This window comes from Pteronotus mesoamericanus, unplaced genomic scaffold (assembly GCF_021234165.1).
Source record: "Pteronotus mesoamericanus isolate MK-2021 breed Mesoamerican mustached bat unplaced genomic scaffold, CSHL_Meso_final contig_130, whole genome shotgun sequence".
Lineage (NCBI taxonomy): Eukaryota > Metazoa > Chordata > Mammalia > Chiroptera > Mormoopidae > Pteronotus > Pteronotus mesoamericanus.
In genome coordinates, this window is record NW_026555060.1 from 404,860 (window position 1) to 426,797 (window position 21,938).

Sequence of the window (21,938 nt, forward strand, 5' to 3'; positions counted from 1 at the left end):
AAAGATAATTTTAGTTTAACTTCAAATATGACTAATTAATGCTAAGATATTTGGATACAATTCACCAGGTGCCATGTAGCAAAGTGGAAACCTAGGAAGATAAAAGAAGCAGAATGTAAAAGTTCCAGTGCCTAGTGGAACAGATGAAGTTATGTTAACTGTGTCCAAAGCACCAATCTAGAACAATTATCTGTTCATCTCCAACATCCCATATAACTGTGCACTCATTCTCTTCCCTAAATTCCAACTTTTAAATATTCTGTATATTGTCAAGACACTAGTACAATATTCTCTCTTTGAATTTATTATATCTTGATCTTAGTCCTAGTAGTTTGGAGGATTCAGACTGTCCTTTTCTTTTTATTTTTTTTTTTACTTTTTTTTTTTTTACTTTTTAAATACATTTGTCTCTGCCTCCCCCCCCCCCCGACCTCTTTCCCTTGCCCCCTCCCACATTCCCTCCCTCAGCTCTTCCCCTTTGGTTTTGTCCATGAGTCCTTGCTATATGTTCCTTGACTTTCCCCTTCCCTTCCCTTTCCCTGCCCCCCCCCAGACTGTCCTTTTCTTTCCAAGATTGCCAGCTACCCTAATTGCCTTGGATAGAAAATGGAATAATGAATGAAATGGTATGCTGTAACTTTAGAAAAATTATTTGAAATTAATGTGCTTACATGTTTACTTAATATGTTATTTCTGACCATGTGCGTTTCCCCTTCACAGGTTTTCAGGAAGGCATCAAAGATGAGAGTGTTTTTGGTTTTTCTGTTATTGCTTCTCAGCATGGCTTCTAGTTTCCCTCAGAATGGTTCTGTGTGTGCTATTGACTCATTATATAACATATCCAGCTGTTTAACCTACTTTAACCATAGAATGAACTGGACTCAGGCACAGGTATGTATCCATGTTTTCACCTATAATTTTAAGTCCCTCCTCTCATTGCTCGGTTTCTTTCAGACCACTTAACCTATAACACTAAATTTTGGAAATAGATTTTTTAAAAATTCCTCATAATGTTCACAATCATACAAAAAGTCAGTATTCTTTTCTTTCATTTCCTTTCCCAGGGTATGTGCCAACAACATGGACTCCATCTTATCACCATCCAAAACTTGAATGAGGCCTCTGCCATTGCGACTTTGCTAAAAAACTATCAACAAAGTGAAAATATCTGGATTAAATTAGAAAATACTGGTCAGGTATTGCTAAATTATTTTTGTAAATAGGGGATACACACACACAGATATATGTAAATATTACACACATATAAATATGTATATTTACATATATATAAATATTTTTAGTAGGGTGGTATTAGGGGCCTGCTAGTCAGTATAGGCACATATCTTCTTGGTCTCTTGGTTTTCACAAGATTTCTCAATTTCAAGAGATTGGAAAATTATTAACTAAATTTCACATTAAAAAAGAACCAATGAGAGGAGATCCAAGATGGCAGAGTAAGTGAAAGCTATACTAACCTCCTTCCAGGACCAATCTGGAATTACAAGTAAGTTGTAGAGAAAAAATCTTGAAAAACTAACTGAACAGTAGCTGGAAAGAAGCCTTATAGCCATAGACAGACGGGAGAAACCCCTTCATCACAATGAGACTGGTAGGGAGTGAGGAGGGTGTGTGAGAGGTCTGGCTGGGCTGCCATGGAAAGCACCTGAAGTTCCGGAGGGATATTTCAAATAGCCCCTCCCACTGGAATTACTTTGCAGGCCCCTGTGGAGTTTAAACCCAGGCTGCTAATTACAGCTTCAGGTTATATTACTGATTAGTTTAACAGCTGAGGTGGATCTATGGGAGCTCTATGAGGCTTCAACTGATACTCCCCAATCCTGATGCTGATAAAAGCCAGCCTTGGTGCACAGCCTGGTTCTCTCTGCATACAAATAGGCCCAGAAGAGGGTGTAACATGCTGTGGATCACTGATAGCTCCAAACTTGTTGACTAGGGCCAGTCGCAAACAGTGTCTGACAAAGACTTACACCAGAGTCTTTGCAGATCTACTTAATACATAGAAACAAATGCAAGGAAGCAGCCTAAATGGGAACACACACACACACAAAATCCCAAAAGAAAGAACAAGAGAATTCTCCAAAGAAGCTAGATAAAAGGGATGCAAGCAATTTATCAGATAGAGGCTTTAGAGTAATAATTATAAGGATACTAAACAGCATGAAAAAAGACATACAAACCATAAAAAAGGAACCGTCAAAAATTAAGAATGCAATATCTGAAATAAATAATACACTGGAAGGAATAAACAGTAGGTTAGGTAAAGCATAGGATAGAGTCAGTGTTTGGAAAGACAAGGTAGGAAAAAACACTGAGGCTGAGCAGCAAGTAGAAAGAAGAATTTAAAAAAATAAGGAGAACTTAAGACACATTTTGGGCAACATGAAGCATGACAACATCCACATCATGACACTACCAGAAGGAGAAGGGAGAAAGCAAAGGATCAAGAACTTATCTGAAGAAAAAATGACAGAGAAGTTCCTTAATATGGTGAAGAACACACAAATCCAGGAAGCTCAGAGAGTTCCAAACAAGTTGGACCCAAAGAGGTCCACACTGAGACACATCATAATTAAAATGACAAAGTTAAAGACAAGGAGAGAATCCTAAATGCCACAGAAGAAAAGCAAGTAGTTACACAAGGAAGCACCAATTAGACTATCATTTAATTTCTCAACATGAACATTTCAGGTCAGAAGGGAATGGCATGAAATAATCAAGGTGATGAAAAGCAAGAACTTACAACCAAGGCTACTTTACCCAGCAAGGTTGTCTTTTAATATCAAGGGAAAAGTAAGGAGCTTCTCAGGCAAGAAAAAGCTAAAGGAGTTTGTTAACAACAAACCAGTACTGCAACAAATGTTAAAGGGCTTGCTTGAAGCAGAAGAAAAAGAGAAAGAAATAAACAGAAGAAAATAGTCTAACAATTAAATGGCACTAAATATGTATCTATCAATAATCACCTTAAATGTAAATGACTTACATGCTCCAACCAAAAGACATAGGGTAGCTGAATGCACAAGAAAATAAGACCCATTTATATGCTACATCCAAGAGACCCATCTCAAATCAAAAGATACACACAGACTAAAAGTAATGTGATGGAAAAAAATATGTCATGCAAATGGAAAGGAAAAAAAAAAAAAAACCCTGGGGTAGCAGTACTTATATCTGACAAAACACCTTAAAACCAAGGCTGCAGTAAGAGACAAAGAAGGACACTGCATAGTGAAGAGGGAACAATCCAACAAGAGGATATAACCCTAGTTAACACTTTTGAATCCAACACAGGAGCACCTAATTATGTGAAGCAAATTCTGATGGACATAAAAAGAGAGATCAACAGAAATACAGTCATATTCTGGGATTTTAACACCCCATTGACTTCGATGGATAGATTTTCCAGACAGAAAATCAACCAAGAGATGGTGTCTTTAAACAGGACATTAGGTCAAATGGATTTAATTGTTGTCTTCAGAGCATTTCACCTTAAAGCCACAGAATATATATATTTTTCAAGAGCACATGGAATGTTCTAGGATAGACCATATGTTAGGACACAAAACAAGTCTTCAATTTAAGAAGATTGAAATTATATCAACCATTTTCTCTGACCACAATTCTTTGAAACTAGAAATCAATCTCAAGAAGAACCCTGTAAAACACACAAGAAAAGGAAGCTAAATAACATATTATTGAATGATGAATGGGTCTACAATGAGATCAAGAAATCAAAAGGTACCTTGAAACAAGTGAAAATGAGGACACAACAATCCAAAATCTTTGGGACACTAGGAAAGCAATCCTAAGAGGGAAATTCATAACATTATAGGCCTATCTCAAAAAAACAAGAAAAAGCTCAAATAAGCAGTCAAACTTAACACCTAAAGGACCTTTAAAAAGAACAACAAACAAAGCCCAAAGTGAGTAGAAGGAAGTAATAAAGATCAGAGAAGAAATGAATGAAATACAATCCAAAAAAATAAATGATACAAAGGGTCCATGGATCCAAGAGCTGGTTCTTTAAAAAGGTAAATAAAGTTAACCAAACATTTAACCAGACTCACCAAGAAAAAAAAAAAAAAGAGATGACCCAAATAAATAAAATCCGAAATGAGAATGGAGAAATAACAACTGCCACCAAAGAAATACTAAGGGCTGTAAGAAAATATTATGAACAATTATATGCCAACAAAGAAGAAAACCTGGATGAAATGGATAAATTCCTAGAAACATAGAAACTTCCAAAACTAAATCAGGAAGAATCAGAGAACTTGAACAGACTACACCTAATACATTAGATTACACCCAATACAATTGAAGCAGTAATTTAAAAAAAACTCCCAACCAACAAATGCCCTTGGACCATACAAGTTTACAGGTGAATTTTACCAAATATTTCAAGAGGAAATAACACCTCTCTTTCTCAAACTACTTCATAAAATTCAAGAGGAGGGACAGCTTCCAAACTCATTTTACAAGGCCAGCATTATCCTAATTCCAAAACCAGATATAGACACTACAAAGATAGAAAATTATAAGCCAATATCCCTGATGAACATAGAAGCTAAAGTCCTCAACAAAATTTTGGCAAAATGAAAACAGCAATGCATCAAAAAGATCATACCCAATGATCAAGTGGGATTTATTCCAGGAATACTAGTTTGGAAACAATAAATGTAATTCACCACATAAACAAAATGAAGGATACAAAACACATGATTACATCAATAAATACTGAAAAAGCATTTGATATAATCCAGCACGCATTTATGATAAAAACTCTCAGCAAAGTGGGAATAGAGGGAACATACATGTACATAATAAATGCCATGTATGACAAACCTACTGCCAACATCATACTCAATAGGCAAACTACAAGCATTCCCCTTAAGATCGGGAACAAGACAAGATGTCCACTTTCATTTCTCTTATTTAACATAGTACGGGAAGTCCTAGTCACAGCAAACAGACAAGAAGAAATAAAAGGTATCTAAATTGTAAAAGAAGAAATGAAACTGTCGTTATTTGCAGATGACATGATATTGTACTTAGAGAACCCCTAAAAGATCCACTAACTACTAGAACTGATAAATCAATTCAGCAAAGTAGTAGGATACAAAATTAATTTCCAGAAATCAGTTGCATTTTTCATGTGCCAATAACTAATTAACAGAAAGGGAAATTAAAATTAAAAAAACAATCCCTTTCACATTTGCCACAAAATGAATAAAATACCTAGGAATAAGCCTAAGGATGTAAAAGACCCATACTTAGAAAACTTAGAAGACACTGAAAAAAGAAATTGAAGAAGATATAAGTAAGTGGAAGCACATAGTGTGTTCATGGATAGGAAGAATTATCATTAAAATGCCCATACTACCCAAAGCAATATATAGATTCAATGCACTTCCAATCAAGATTCCAATGACATATTTCACAGAGCTAGAAGAAATATTTCATAGATTTATGTGGAACCACAAAAGGCCCTGCATAGCAACCGCAATCCTGAGGAAGAAGAAGAATGTAGGAAGAATCATACTACTTAATATCAAACTATACCATAAGACCCTAGTAATCAAAACAGCATTGTACAGGCATAAAAACTGATATATAGATCAATGGAACAAAATAAAGAGCCTAGGAATAAACCCACAACTTTATAGTCAATTAATATTCAACAGAAGAAGCAAACACATACAATGAGCTAAAAATAGTTTATTCAATGAATAGTGCAGGGAAAATTGGACAGATATATGCAGAGAACTGGAACTAGACTACGTTCACACACCACACACAAGAAAAAATTCAAAATGGATCAAAGACTTAAATGTTAGACACAAAACCATAAAAATTGTAGAAGAAAACATGGGCAGCAAAATCTTGGACATTGCCTGTAGCAAACTTCTATTGAATATATCCCCTGAGGCAATGGAAACAAAAGAAAAATTAAACAAATGGGACTATATGAAACTAAAAAGTTTTTGCACAGCAAAGGAAATCATCAACAAAGTAAAAAGGCAACCCACGGAGTGGGAGAATATGTTCACCAATACACCTGAGAAGAGGTTAATATCCAAAATTTATAAAGTACTTACAAAAATCAACACCAAAAAAACTAACAATCCAATTAAAAAATGAGTAATGGACTGGACATACAGATGACCAAGAGGCAAATGAGAAGATGCTGAAGGTCACTAACATCAGAGGAATGCAAATGAAAACCACAATGAGATATCACTTCACACCTGTCTGAATGGTTATCATCAATAAATCAACAAATAATAACTGCTGGCAAGGATGTGGAGAAAGAACACTGTTGCACAGTTGGTGGGAATGCAAATTGGTGCAGCCACTGTTTAAAGCACTATGGAGATAACTCGGAAAATTAAAAATGGATCTGCCTTTTAACCCAGCAATCCCACTTCTGGGGATATATACAAAAGAACACCAAACACTAATTTGAGAAAAATCTAACTACCTTTATATTCATTGCAGTGTTATTTACAATCACCAAGATATGGAAGCAGCCCATGTCCATCAGTAGATGAGAGGAGAAACAACTATGGGGCATTTACACACTGGAACACTACTTGGCTCTAAGAAAGAAAGAAAATTTACTATTTGTGACAGTATGAATGGACCTGGAGAACATTATGCTAAATGAAATAAGCCAGTCAGTGAAAGACAAATACCATATGATTTCACTCATACATGGAATCTAATGAACAAATTGATATAACAGGAAAATGGGGACAGGTTCATAGGTGGAGAGCAAGATGACAGCTAAGTGGAGGGAGGTTAAAGGGTGGAGGGACTGAGCAAAAAGGAAAAAGGACTTATGGACACGGACAACAGTGTGGTGATTGCTGGGGAGAATGAAGTATAAGGGGACTGAATGGTAATGGAAAACATACAATAAAGATTAAATTTTAAAAACCAGTAAACTTACAATTTATGGAGTATGAATTTCCTAAGGGTGTGAAACTTGGCATCTCAGGTGCATCTGTTAGGTCACAGAGTTTTTTCTAAGAAAGGTATGATCGATGTACAATGTATTGTATCATGTGGGTTTATGGATACTACTTCGGTAAAGAGAATCACTATCATTTCTGCAATTTTTGCCAGAACACATTGTTTTAAAAGGTAAAGAATATTCTATAAAGTGCATTAATAAGCTCAAATCGACTCCTTTTGCCTATGCAACATAATTTTATTGCTATATTGTATAAATATATTATAGAATAATTCTATTGCGTGATAATATTGTATAAAATTCTTGCTACTATAACATTATAGTCAGAATATTCTTCTGAATATTCATCTAAAGGGATCCAATATGAGCACTGGACCATTAAATCTCTATAAGCAGTGGATTTTATCTTAAATACATTTTTTGACCTTCTGTTCTCAGGGATTATGATTTCAGTATTTTAACTGGTCTCATCACGTTTTCATTCATTCAAAAATAACATTTTAGTTGAATCTGTCCACACAGTAATCCACATCTATTGACCAGTTACTAATATTTTTATTATCAGAATTGAATTTTCTCTAAGCTATGAGTTAATATAATCTATGGACCACACTGTACCTGGAAAGGTAAAGTTCCACATCATGGTTTACAAATTCTAAAAGCTCTTGCTCTGTGGTCTATACCACATTTATGTTATAAAATAGCCAAAGAATGTTCTACATTTTGTAAACTCTTACCTTGTTAACTAAAACTTTTTTCTATTGGGGATTCATCGTTTTATTTCAGAATAGCCAATGGAAAATTATTGGTCAACCAGGAAATGACTACAAACCACAAAATGACCAGGAAGTCATTATAAAACAAAACTTATGTGTGGAACTTATAGCAAAAGAAGGTAAGAGTATGTGATAATCAATGTAAATATATTTTTTTCTAAAAATTCTGAGATGTACTGATAAAACCTCTTCCCAATTATTTTCACTATTTTTTTCTCAAAAAGATATAATTAGTAGGTCAAAAAAGAAAGGGTTCCTTTATCAAATATGTTTTGGAAATACTATATTCTATAAACTTCCTCTTGGAAATTTGTAAAAAAGATTAGTGGATTAAACTTTGAAAACTTTTTTTTAAGAGGAAGAGAAGGTTTAGAGAGAGAGGAAGATAGGTAGAAAGAGAGGGAGAGAAACATCAATGTGAGAGAGAAACAGTGAGGTGGGAGTGAAACATCAATTGGTTGCCTTTCATACAGGCCCTAGTCAGGGACCAAACGTGCAACCTCGGCTAGGATTGAACCTGTGACTCTTCAATATTCAGAACGACACCTAAGCAACTGAGCCACATCAGCCAGAGCTAGGCTCTGAAAACTCTTGTATTAAAATAAAAACAAAGCTTTGAACAACACCATATAGATTTGATCATAGATATTTTTTCCCCTTACCTGGTAATATTTTTCAAAGTCATATTTGGTTTGAAAATGCAGAGTCAATTTTACGAATTGAGTAGTGCATGAGAAATATAAATAACTTCCTCAAAATGGTTGGGAAAATGATTGATTGTCACACATATTAAATCTATTTTATGCAGGATTCTTAAAGTGGAATAACACCGACTGCCAAGAAAGACGGCGCTTCCTGTGTCAAACCTGGTAAGGATTTCATTCAACCTTCTTGGAATTTGGAGAAAACTCCACCATAAATTAATTATTCTCACAGTTATAAGAATAAGAACACCTTTCATGGTGAATGAAAGTATAATTATTGTTTTAGTGATTTCTTTTTATATCTTTATGAAGCTACATTTTTCAAATCAAAGCATGTCCTGAGCAATGTTTCTTATGAGATTAAAAGCCAGAAAATCAGAAAAACAAGTATGACATCAGGACACTTCAACTTCTGAGTTAAATAAGCTAATACAGTAAAATTATTATTGTATAGTATGTGAACTCAAAAAATGGAATTCAGAGAACTCATTATTCCATTCCTACATATGTAAGAAGATACACAGACCTCCGTATCTGGCACATGCACTTCCAAGCATGGTGCTGGGCGTTAGGATTAAGACAAAAATTGTTTCAGCTCAGCCTAATGGAGAAACCAGAAAACGAACCAGTAAATAAATATACACTATGATTACCAGATTATAAATAGCATGTAATACATGTTACATACATTAAAATTCTCTTAGGGCTAATTACTCCCATTACCAATAAATGCAATTATAGTCACAATGTATGCATCTTTGTTTGCTACAGTGCATCGCATATAAGTGAACTTCCAGATTATCCAGGTGCTGATTATTTGATTTATCAGCACAGTTCATTGAGACAATTTGCATCTGTGCTTAAATTGGGTTTACATTGTATAAATCTTCAAATATCCACTTTTAAAAAGCTCTCCGAATTCCTTAGGGAAATATTCCTTTCCTCCATTGTGTGTCGTCTTAATGTGATGGGACGTACACATACCTGATTTCCCACTTTGGAAGCTCAAAGAACCAGATCCGAATTCCCTGTGCTTTGTTGTAGCCCACTGGACTCAAGTTTGACAAATGGATTATTGCTCCTGGAATTGTGAATCTTGATTAACACAAAAGTGAAGACAAATCAGACATTTTGGCCTAGCTGCTGTAGAACGTTCAGAGTATTTCAGCTAGATGTCCTTGTTATTCCACCTTTGAGCCTTCAAAGCTACATTGATTACTTAGTATTAAATATCCCTTTAATTCTGAATTGTCCTCCCCACTAAGCTTTTTCTCAGGGTAACCAGAACTGATTTCAGGGATATGTAACCAAGAACCAAAGTTTCCGGGTGTTTGAAAAGTCCGTAACTGACTCCTAAGTTCTATTACAAATATAGGGAAATTTATATGCAAAGAGAAATGATGACCATGGGTCTGTAATGAAATAAAATGATGAATTTTCAAATGAGGCACTTACCTAATCTTTCTCTAACTACACTGGTGATGTTAATTCACTAGTATCACCAAGAACTAAATAACCTTATGTTACCCAGAACCTCCCATAAATCCACACAATTCACAAATATACACAATCCAGTCACTTTCTTCTGCCACTGGCCTTTCAAAATCTCCTGTCCACTAAATTCTAGGTGTCCCATATCTCTCTCCAGCATAATCTTAATCTGTTTTAGGTAATCTAATCTAAAAAACAAGAACAAAACAAAGTTTGTTGAGTAATGAATATTAATTTACATTTTGGTAAGGGGTTAAAATTCTCTAGCAAAATTCAGGATTTAAAATAGGTAAACTGCGATTTTTGATGAAGTAATTATTATACCACATGAGTATAGCTACATAAGTTTCGGTTACTTACATTTCTCTTTTTCTTGTATAAGAAGTTTGGGTATTCTATGTATTTTCAGTAGTAGTTCAAATATTTATATATTTATAGGCCCTTTCATTCAGAATTGTGGACAAAAGTGGGTAAATTCACAAAATTAAGCAAAGTAACTGAAAGTAATGAAAAAAACAAGGACTATACACTAACCGAATATGACAGTGAAATGAGAGAAAAATGCACAACTAAGGAAGACAAATACACAAAGGAGATCTTTTCCACAAATGTAAGTCCATAGCCCATTTTATTCTTTCTTTCGTTCTACTTTGTATATTTCTTTATCTCTTTTCTGTCGTTGCTTTTCTTGGCCTTCATTTTAGGAATTATTCTTTCTAATTTTTGTTAATATTGGTATTATTAATCATCAAACCCAAAGGGAATGTGGTCCCCAAAAACTTAACTTCTGATTAAAATATGGCATAATTATGAATAAAACTGAAAGTATGGAATCACCACCTTTTGATAACTTTTTTTGAGTAGTATACAGTGCTCTCATATTTTAAAATCTCATTAAATTGTAATATTCACCACAGTAGTTTTTAGATGCCAAGTGATTGACAACTTCTTGTTATATTTATTTTGAAAATTGCTTTATGTGAATTTATAATTTGGTGCTATAATGTTGATAACATTAAAAAACACACAAGAAATTTATTTCTTTGATAATTGTTATCCTCCAAGGTAAATTTACTTCAGTCAATGAAAAAGAGCTTTGATATTCTATTCAGATGGTGTCTTCAGTTGTGTTTTACTATTTCTCTCATAACTTTACTTTTGTTTATTTTAATTTTTTTCCAGAATCATTCTACAGAGAAAACTTTGTCACCATTTCTGATGGTTTCCCTGGTATTCATCTCCTTCCTTATTTCCTTGTTTCCCAAAATCGAGTCCGAAAGATCTGCAGACTTAGCTTGCTAAAAAGATTCTCCAAAGCACTCTAAAATGTGTCAGGACCTTAGTTTCAGAAACTTTAGAGTCTGTGATTTTATCCTGTTTGTAAGATAATGAGATAGCCTCCCACAGTTTCACAGATAAGGCAGAAGACAGGAGACTACTGAACACAAGACAAAGGATTTTTATTTCCCACATCGGTCATAGCACAGTATTGGTATTTGCACTGGTTGTCCAGTCCCAATCTATACAGGGCTTTGTAAAGAGGATCAGGAAACATCTGCACACGCAGGAAATGGTTTTACAGTGGAAGAACTCCAAACTTAGGGAACTCAATGTTTTATAATGATCAGTAAGCTTACCTGATCTTTACCCTGGAGAGAGCCATAATCTTTATTTTAACTGTTTGGTAAACATATCTGCCTTTATTCTGAAAGGAGACACTACCTTTATCTTCCTAGAATGTTTGCTATAGAAACATCTTTGAAAAGATAGTTCAGAACTAGGGCAGCCAGTGCCTCTACTTATGAGACCTGCAGGAAAACAGGAGATCTGTGGGGTGAAAGTCTCTCAATATTTGGTGAAGACCCAGAGTGGGTGTTCAAAGGCTTCTGAAAACATTTCTGACTATTCCTCAATTTTAACTAGCCCTAATTTTTAACTTTATATTTATCTGCCAAAATGTTACCTGTATTTTAATGGTGGTTGATAAAGATATTTAGAGATAGCTCTTGGGTAGACATTTAGTATAGGCTCTCAACCCTTCTACAATGTAAAGGTAAAAAAAAAAAAAGGGGGCAATACAAAGGAATAGTGATACTTTTTGTTTATTTTTATTGTTTTAAGAGAAAAGAAATGGAAGCATGGAAAAATCATTGTTCTTATATTTGTATTATAGCTAAAGATTATATTCTACATAACCCTCTCCCTAAATTGTGAACATAACATTAAAATAAGCTTTTGTAAGCAACTATTGTGATTTAAAGGAAATACTGTTTAATAGGTTTAAATAATATATAGTCACAGTTTCGATACAAATTTTCATATGTATCATAAATTGTATGAGATTGATAATGTCGATAAAGATTATTCAAAATTACTTGTATTTTATCAAATTAAATACTGAAATATAGAAATTTGTTATTTATTTTCCCAGTTAAAAGAGACACCATTCTAATTTATATCATAAAGTAGAAACTGTTCAGTCTTTAAATATTATTTCAAAGAACTCTGATAAATATTATCTAAACTTTCTGACTGAGACAAGACCCGTATTGAATATACCACAAAAAAAGCCATTGTTTTACAAATGTTGAATGCTTCTCTCATCTTGAGTGACCTATCTTAATACTATCTAAGATGATACAACAGCTTTAGAACTAATTAAATGTCCTTGATCCCTGTCTTCAATGTTGACTTGAACAGAGATAATGTTATTTTGACTTCCTGTCATGTCTTAAAAATTAGTAACTCAGAGTTAGATACAAAGAATGAAATAAGGGAAAATATATAGATATCACAAACCAAAATTTTAAAAATAAGAAAGCTAGGTGTGAAAACTGGGTGTGAGGCCAAAAGACACTTTCTTTGAGTTTTGGATGCTTATGATTTTTCCCTTGGATTTTTGAAAAAATAATTTTAGTGTCAAAATATGTGTTTTAAAAAACCATTACAGTAGTCTACTATATTAGTTTATTATATGAACTTCAGTGAATAAAAACAAAACTATAATAAAAAATCTTTAAAATTTTCTGAGATAATAAATACTGAAATAAAGAAACAATACAAAAAAATTCGTGATGTTTGGTTATCTAAACATCGAAACTTTCTCAACATCAAAAGGCAAATGACATTCGTGAAAACATGTCTACAAAGTAAATAAATGACCAGATAGAAATATATTTTTGATTAAATAAAAATCTATAAAAATGTCAAAAATAGCATTTCCCAAAAAAAAAGCATTTCCCAAGAAAAAAGCAAAGAATATCAAACACCTCAAAAGAGTAGATACAATCTATGTGCATCTGGAAAATGGCCAAATTTGCTTATGACTAGTGAAATGCAACTCAATATTAATGAGATACAAACCCAACCAAAGTTAGATGAAAAATATATAAAACTCCTGGCCAAACAGGAAATTTCAAGCCTTAATTCAGCTTCTATATATCAAAAAATGTTTCTGAGTGGTATTAGGAGATATGAATCAAGGATCAGAAATATTTACATTCTTTGTCTCAGGCTTTTACAAATCCTTTTAAGGATTTGCAAAGGACATTGCTAGAGAGTATTCAGTAAAATTCCTGTACATGCATGCGTGTTACAGCCATATATACCAAACAGAAAATATTGTAAATGCCTCTCTAAGGGTGGTTAAATAAGTTGTAACATATCAATAAGTTGAAATATTATAGAGCCAATATGTAAAATTATTAAAAAGTGTGGCTTTTTAATTCATGGTCCATAGACCCTCAAAGAGACCCAAGGAATAAAAAGAGCAATATTCCATAAGGGAGAGAACTATTCTGACCAAAAAAAATACATATTTATCTATTTTACATTTTGAGCATTGAAGAACAGAATAAAGTGCTTAAAATTTGTTATATATTACCAATTTTAAAAAATGACAGTGTGAGAAATGACATGAAAAGGAAAACAATAGATTGCAAAATCGATGTAATGTTGTATACACAAACACTCATATACCTCAACTCACAGAACTAAAAAGACATTTTTACCAATGGTTGGTTATCTTTGGGTGGTAGATAAATAAAAATTGTTTTCTTTCTTATTGATTTTTAAAATCTTTGTACAAATTTAAATAATTACTAAGCTTCATCTACAACTATTGTACAATAAGCAAAAGCTTGTGAATCAAATCCTGCAACTCACTTTAAAAGGTAAATGTCAGAACCTTATAAAACTGACTTCAATGCTTCAATAATCTACCTTATTATGAAACTATAATAATGTAATAAAACTATGTTTTGTATTTTAACTGGAGCACAGAAAGTCTTTTTGGTTATATTGCAAAAAATAAAGTACAGTGCTTAAGTGTTGGGTCTCTTGGATGAAACAGCCTGGTCAAATTTCAACTTAGCTGACTTATGTACTAACTTGGGAAAATTGTTTAATTATTGTAAGTCTTAGTTTCTTCATCCTTAACATTGAAATAAAAATATATTTACTTGGGTTGTCATGAGAAGAATCCTTACAATGAGAAATCCTTTAAAAATGCTAACATAGTGTTTGAGTATCTGGCTTATTAAAAGTGCTCAATAAAAGTCAGCTCTCAGTACTGTTGAAAAAAATCTGATGGCCTTAGAGGACTGGCACAGCAATATATAGTGCCTTGTAGAGAATGCCATTCCCTTGTCTCTTCAGACAGCGGATAGGAATAAGGGAACCTGGAGGTCAGAAACATAGAAAGTGAATTGTTGAACCAGGGAAGGATCTAACTCCTGTCTCCTCCTTGGAGAGCTTCTGGGCACAGGAAGAGGAAGGTCCTGGAGGTACCTGGAATAATCCCAAGGCCATCCTGATTTGAAACAAGAGAAAGGCATGACATCCAGAAAGAGCTGGGGCGGAGGTGAAGAGCACTGCAAAGCTTCGCTTCAAAACCCAACGTGAAAGTGTCAGCCCTCAGGATTCTGCCTTCCTCAGAAGAATGTCCAATTCTGAAGTTTGAGTCCAAATTCCTTTTTGTACTGCATGAACTTCTGTGTTCTGCTTGCTACTTTCCTTTCTAACTACATCACTTCCCATTCCTTTATTAGTACTATGGCATAGTTACTTCAAACCACTGCAATTCAGGCACCCTCTCGCCTCCAAGTGAACTTCCACTCCCCTCTTTACACACTTGTTCAGCTCATACTTTTCTACCCAACTTGCAAAACTTCTTTTCTAATCTTTTCATGTTGAGAATAACACATACTCTTTTGTGCCTTCAAAATTCTCTTACTCCTCAACAACTATAGCACGTTTCAAAATATAAAATTTACTAACTCATTGATTCATTTCCCAAACAGAATTACTTTGGAGTTATAATCTCATACCTCCACATACCTGCCATTAACACTTCCTTCACTTGTAAACCTTTCTTTTTTCTCCTGAAGTTTCTAAAACTACTCAAATATTAATGGTCATTTCAAATTCCTTGCCACCTCATCTCATCATATTCTGTCTTCTGGACTTCTTTTGTTCTTCAGTTAATATATTAATCATTTGGAAGTTAAATCCTGAAATAACATTTACTTTTTAATTATTTATATGACTTTCATGTGCCTCAATGAAAACTTTTCTACCGTACTACATCCTTCATTGTTTTTCATCACCAGCCATGTTCAAAAAATTTCCACCTTTCTGTCTCCTCTTTGTCATTTACTTCAGTGCTCTCTTCTGAAACACTCCAGCTCCACAGCTTCCTCATAAGTCCCTTTCACTATATCTGTAAACATTTAGTGATATTACTAGTAACCTCTCCATCTCCTTTACTTTCAAGAAAGTCGGAATTTGAAATTGAACCTCCCCAGATAAAACTACCCTAGAGGAAGAAATCATCATTCAGCTTCTAGTTCTACTTCCACTTTAACCCAAATGCCTTCTTATCTTGAAGTTTCTGTTATTCTAGAATTTGGCCCTCTGCTTTGTCTCCCTGATCTCATCTTGTCCCAAGAGAATGTTTCGTGATATAGATTTTTTTAAAGTCATCCCTTGACCCCCACTCTGGTCATCTGAAAATGTCAGGCCACCTATAGCCAGCCACCAGCCCTATAGGTAATGCCAGCAACAAGGAATAACAGTGAATTAACACAGGCGATTATGCTATTCACTCTGTTTTTATTAGTGCAGATTCAATCCAAATCTGTAATAACCCAATAGCAATAATACTAATCACTCAGAAACAATCAGCATTAACATCACACAAAAGAATTGGGGGATAACATATCCAAATCCTAAGAGTAGTCTGAGTCTAGGAGGATGCCAGTCAGCTTCTTGGAAGGCAGAGTATGCAGCGCTTCAGACTCAACTAAGGCAGAGTTCAACAGAGCAGCCTGGTGTTGCGCTCTCCCCCTCAGCTGTCTCAGCAGTATGTCCCAACACCTCTTCTTTTATATTCCTCTTGGTTGCAAATTCATGTTGTTTTTGCAGAGTTTTTTGTAACGATATTTTTCTCAGTCACCATAACCACATGTTGTTTTCTTCAGTCCCCTGATACGCGGATGTTGTTTATGTCAGCTCTGACAGGTGCATGTTGTTTACATCCCTCTCCTGTGCATGTGCCCTGACCAGGAATCAAACCCATAGCATTTTGGCTTACAGAATGATGCTCCAATCAGCAGAGCTACACTGGCCAGGGCATGACGCTTCTTTGTTTATTTGTTTCTTTGTTTTAAATCATGTTCTAGTAATGGGTATTCTTAAATGAGCATTTACTTTGTTTCAGGCACTCCTCTAAGTGTGTCGTTTTATTTTTGTTTTCAATCACATGGAAAGTAGCTGTCCTTGAACTGATGGAAACATCAAGGCACAGTGATTTACCCAAATAACACAGTGGGTTAATGAGAGTCAGGATTTAAACTTATAATTTGACCCCAAAGCGTTGATTTGAAATTACTACATTGTACCACTTTACTCACAATATATTTCATTTTAGATCTCCAGTGACCTATGGACAGACCAAAGAATTAAAAAGGACATTTTAAGAAAATACAAACACAAAAGTAGCATAGGTTCTGTATATCCAGTGCTATCATATATTCATACTAGGCAACAACTTCCTGAAAAATAACTCTTTTAGTTCTGGGTGCCAAGGTACATACTTCAGAGCAATTACTAAGCATCCATTGTTAATCTTCCATTGCTCTCAAATGATGTGTGGGTTTCTAGAGAAAAATAAAACAATCATTTACATTTCTCAGTGTTTCCTTCTGGAAAGTTAGCTGTTTGTTACACAATTAAAGGACACTTTCCTGGAAGACTCAAAAGCCATAAACCCCAAAGTTCCTGGGAGAACTATGACAAACTAGCTTTGAATCTTCATATTCAGAATTATTGACTGTCTCATACAAAAATAAGTCCTCCGAAAACAGTTTGAGTCTGGACCAAAATGCATAGCAACAATGAACATAACCTTGAATAGTAAAGTTTACCTCTTAATTCAGTAATTTTTCAAAATCTATTGTTAATATTACCTTTCATTTTTGTGTTAATTTCTAACAAATATAAATCCAAAATTTTTTTTTGTAAACATCAGAGTGCTACACAACAAGGAAGCTTACTGCTTAGTTGTCTTTTAGCCAACTTATTTTCACTTTCATTTGTTTAGGGATCCTGTTGGATTTTTAAACCTGTGTGATATCATTAGCGTGGCCATGCCTTGGTGTACATAAAATAGTCCTGACTTATTTCCATCGTTATTTTATAATTGTGAATAGCAGAACCTTTAATTATAATAAATGTTTATTGTTTGATAATCGATTATATGTTCATACTACATATGACTCTATTACATCAGAAAAGTGGTATCAGGTAATAATGTTATTTTTTCAGTACTCATTGGATAAAGACACATCTGACTGTAAATGTTCTGTGTTTCAAATTTGGTTTTTGTTTTAATGGTTAGAACTGACCAGCTTTAACTGATAAAAGCTAATGAAAAATATCAAGGTAAAACAAGTAAACTTAGGCTAAAACATTGTAGGACTTAGTATTGTACAAATTTACAATGAACACACAGAACCATGTTTTTTCAAATTATGGTAGACAGTTATATTTTACAATGATAAAAATTATGTATTTAAAAACACATAACTAATTAACTATCTTCAATAACTAATTCATACAAACTGTAGATTGATCTTTATCTATACGGGGTTATAGATAGAAAAATTTAGATTTTGAGTTTTTGAGAATTGCCAAGTTCTTTAAGAAGTGGCTTGTCTTTTGATACAAATTAGATAATTTTTTTTAGTATAAAATTTTTATATTTAGAATTAGCCAGTTGGACTCAGTTTAGATGGTCCCAATTTTGTTGGCAACATCCAAAGCATCATAGTCTGGAGCCAGTCGAATGTACACCTTCTTCTCCCCATCAGGCCTGATCAGGGTGTTGACCTTGGCCACATCGATGTCATACAGCTTCTTCACAGCTGGGGGATCTGGAGCTTGTTGACCTTGACATCCACAATGAACACAAGTGTATTATTGTCTTCTATCTTCTTCATGGCCGACTCCACAGTCAGGGGGAACTTGATGGTGGCATAGTGGTCAAGCCTGTTTCTCCTTGCGCCCTTCCGAGGATATTTAGGCTGCCTTCGGAGCCGCAGTGTCTTAGGCCTCCGGAAGGCGGGAGACTTGAGGATCTTCTTTTTCGTGTGTGGCTGTTGATGCCTTTTAGCACTGCTTTCTGTGCTTTCAAAACCTTTGCCTTGGCTTCGGCTTTGGAAGGGGCAGGGGCTTACTTCTTAGGTTTCAGCGCCATCTTTGTGAAAAGGCAAATTAGACACTTTTAAAAGGTTGATTGCTCTCCTTTTTAAAAAAAATCATACCTACCTAGAAAGTTCTTTCTAGTTTGGTCCCCAGTCTCAGTTGTGCATAAGTACTCCAGAGGCCCTGTTCAAAACTTCATATTTAGAGTATCAAAAATGTCAACATTAAACATATTAAAATTATTTGCTTTTAGTGTGTTAATTACCCACCATAGTACTAAGCTAAGGATTTGGTCTTGTCCTACATTTATTTATTTACTTACTTATTGCTCCACTCTAATATCACCAGTACCTAGTCCTATTACTTTACTTCTATACAAAAATAAAGGAATAAAGGAATGAGGGGGAAAAAAAACAACTTACACTCTCTTCCTCCCAGGACCAAACTGGAAATACAAGTAAATTGGGGAACAATCACTCTGAATAACCAACTAAAGACTAGCTGAAGAGGAGTTTTATAACCAAGGATTTGCAGAAGAAACCACAGCAAGACTGGTAAAAAAGATAAAGATGCAAAAGGGGCTGGCCCCATTCCCACAGACTGTGGCTGAGATTCGAGATGTGTCTCAGGCATGGGAATTTCCCTCTGTGAGGCATGGGGCCTAACCTTAGGCCGGGATCCCCAGCCCAAAGCACCAGAGGTGGGAAGAGGTACCCACAGAGCATCTGACTTTGAAAAGCAGCAGGTTTTCTATCCACCACAGAGAGGTGGAGTCCACTGAAGACATAGATAACCTCTTAAAGGGACTACATGCAAAGTTTTGTTCATAGCCACTCATTCTGGGTTCCAGCAGAGGGACAGCAGTCAGGATTGAAATCACCCAAGGAGAGTCAGGGATTTGTGGCTCTAAGGGGATTACTGGGGGAACAGCCACCCAGATCCTAGTTCTGAGACATTCTTGGATACCACAGTGGCCATCTTTCCGGGAGAATCCCTTCTGAGCAACATCAGCCTGGCAGAAAACGATTACTTCATGCTCTGGAATCTCCCTTGCCTCACCTGGTAGATCTAAAATCATATATATATGATGTCTACAAGAGACTCACCTCAGAGTGAAAGATACACACAGACTAAATGTAAAGGGATAAACAAAGATTTCATGAAAATAAAAATGAAAAACAAAAGCTGGGATTGCAATACTTATATCTAACAAAATAGACTTTAAAGCAAAGGCTATAAAAAAAAACCACAAAGGACACTACATAATGATAAAAGGATCAATCCAACAAGATGATATAACTCTGATAAACATTTATGCACCCATCATGGGAACATCTAAATACATAAAGCAAATCTTGATAAGGATAAAGGGAGAGATTGTCAGTAATAGAGTCATAGTAGGGGATTTTAATACCCCATTGACATCAATAGGTAGATCCTTAAGACAGAAAATCAATAAGGAAATGGTGGCCTCAAATGACACCCTAAATGAGATGGATTTAATTAATGTCCTCAGAGCATTTTATCCCAAAGTGTCAGAATATACATTCTTTTTAAGCACACATAGAACATTTTCTAGATAGACTATATGTTAGGACATGAGACAAGTCTTAATAAATTTAAGAAGACTGAAATAATATCAAGCATCTTCTATGACTAAAATGGTATGAAATCAGAAATCAACCACAGGAAAAAAAAATACCCTGAAAAATACACAAAGTCATTGAGGCTAAATAACATGTTACTTAACAATGAATGGATAACAATGAGATTAAGGAAGAATAAATCAAATGTTACCTTAAATGAAAATGAGAACTTGTACAATAATCTTAAATCTGTGGGGCACAGCAAAAACAGTATTAAGAAAGAAATTAATAACATTACAGATCTACCTCAGGAAATAAGAAAAAATTCAAATAAACAATCTAACTTTTTATTGAAAAAACAAACCTAGAAAAATAAAAACAGAACCCTAAGTGAGTAGGAAAAAAATAAAGATCAGAGAAGAAATAAACAAAATAAAGTCTAAAAAAAAATACAAAAAAAAAATCAATGAAGCCAGGAGCTGGTTCTTTGGAAAGATAAACAATTTATCCAAATTGACAAACATTTATCCAAACTCTTTGAGGAGGAGAAGGAGAAAGAAAGAGAGAGCTCAAATAAATACAATCAGAAATAAAAGAGAAGTGAAGACTTACACCAAAAAAATAGAATGAATTGTAAGACATTATGAACAACTATATGCCAACAAATTGACAATCTGGAAGAAATGGATAAATTCCTAAAAATATACAGTCTTCTGAAACTGAATCAGGAAGAATCAGAGAATCCGAATAGACAGATTATAACTAGTGAAATTGAATCAGTAATCAAAAAACCCAAAACAAATAAAAGTCCTCTACTAGACGGCTTCACAGGTGAATTTTACAAACATTCAAAAACTAACACTTATCTTTCCTAAACTATTCCAAAAGAAAAAAATTCAAAAGGAGAGAAAAGTTCCAAGCTCATTTTACAAGGCCAGCATTATCCTTCTTCCAAAAACAGATAAAGAAATGACAAAGGAAAAAATTATAGGCTAATATCCCTGATGAACATAAATGCTGAAATTCTCAACAAAAGATTGGCAAACAGAATACAGTAATACCTCAAAAAGATCATACCCATGATCTGGTAGGATTTATTCTAGGGATGCAAAGTTGGCACAATACCTGCAAATCAATCAACATGATACAAGACATAAACAAAATGAAGGATAAAAACCACATGATCATATCAATAAATGCAGAAAAAACATATGATAAAATCCAGCAAGGATTTATGATAAAAACTCTCAGTAAAGTGGGAATAGAGAGAACATACCTCAACATAATAAATGCCATATATGACAAACCCATAGCCAACATCATACTCAATGGGCAAATACTAAAACTTTTTTTTGTTTGTTTTTAATGATCAGGAACAAGACAGAGATGTCTGCTCTCAATACTCTTATTCAATGTAATTTTGGAAGCCTCAGCCATAGCAACTAGACAAGAAGAAGAGATAAAAAGCATCCAAATTAAAACATAATAAAACTCTCATTAAACACAGATGGCATAATATTTTACATAAAACACCCTAAAGATTTCATCAAAAATTTGCTAGAGGTAATAAATAAATTCAGCAAAGTAACACAGTGCAATATTAATATTCAGGAATTGGTGGCATATCTCTACACCAATAAAGAACTAAAAGAAAAAGAAATTAAGAAAACAATTCCATGTTCTA

The 21,938-nt window shown here is 34.3% G+C and overlaps 1 pseudogene; it reads right to left on the reverse strand.

Annotated features, from left to right (window-relative positions):
• Nucleotides 1-18,235: 18,235 nt before the first annotated feature.
• On the reverse strand, nt 18,236-18,720 carry LOC129083697 (60S ribosomal protein L23a-like; annotated as a pseudogene).
• Nucleotides 18,721-21,938: the final 3,218 nt, after the last annotated feature.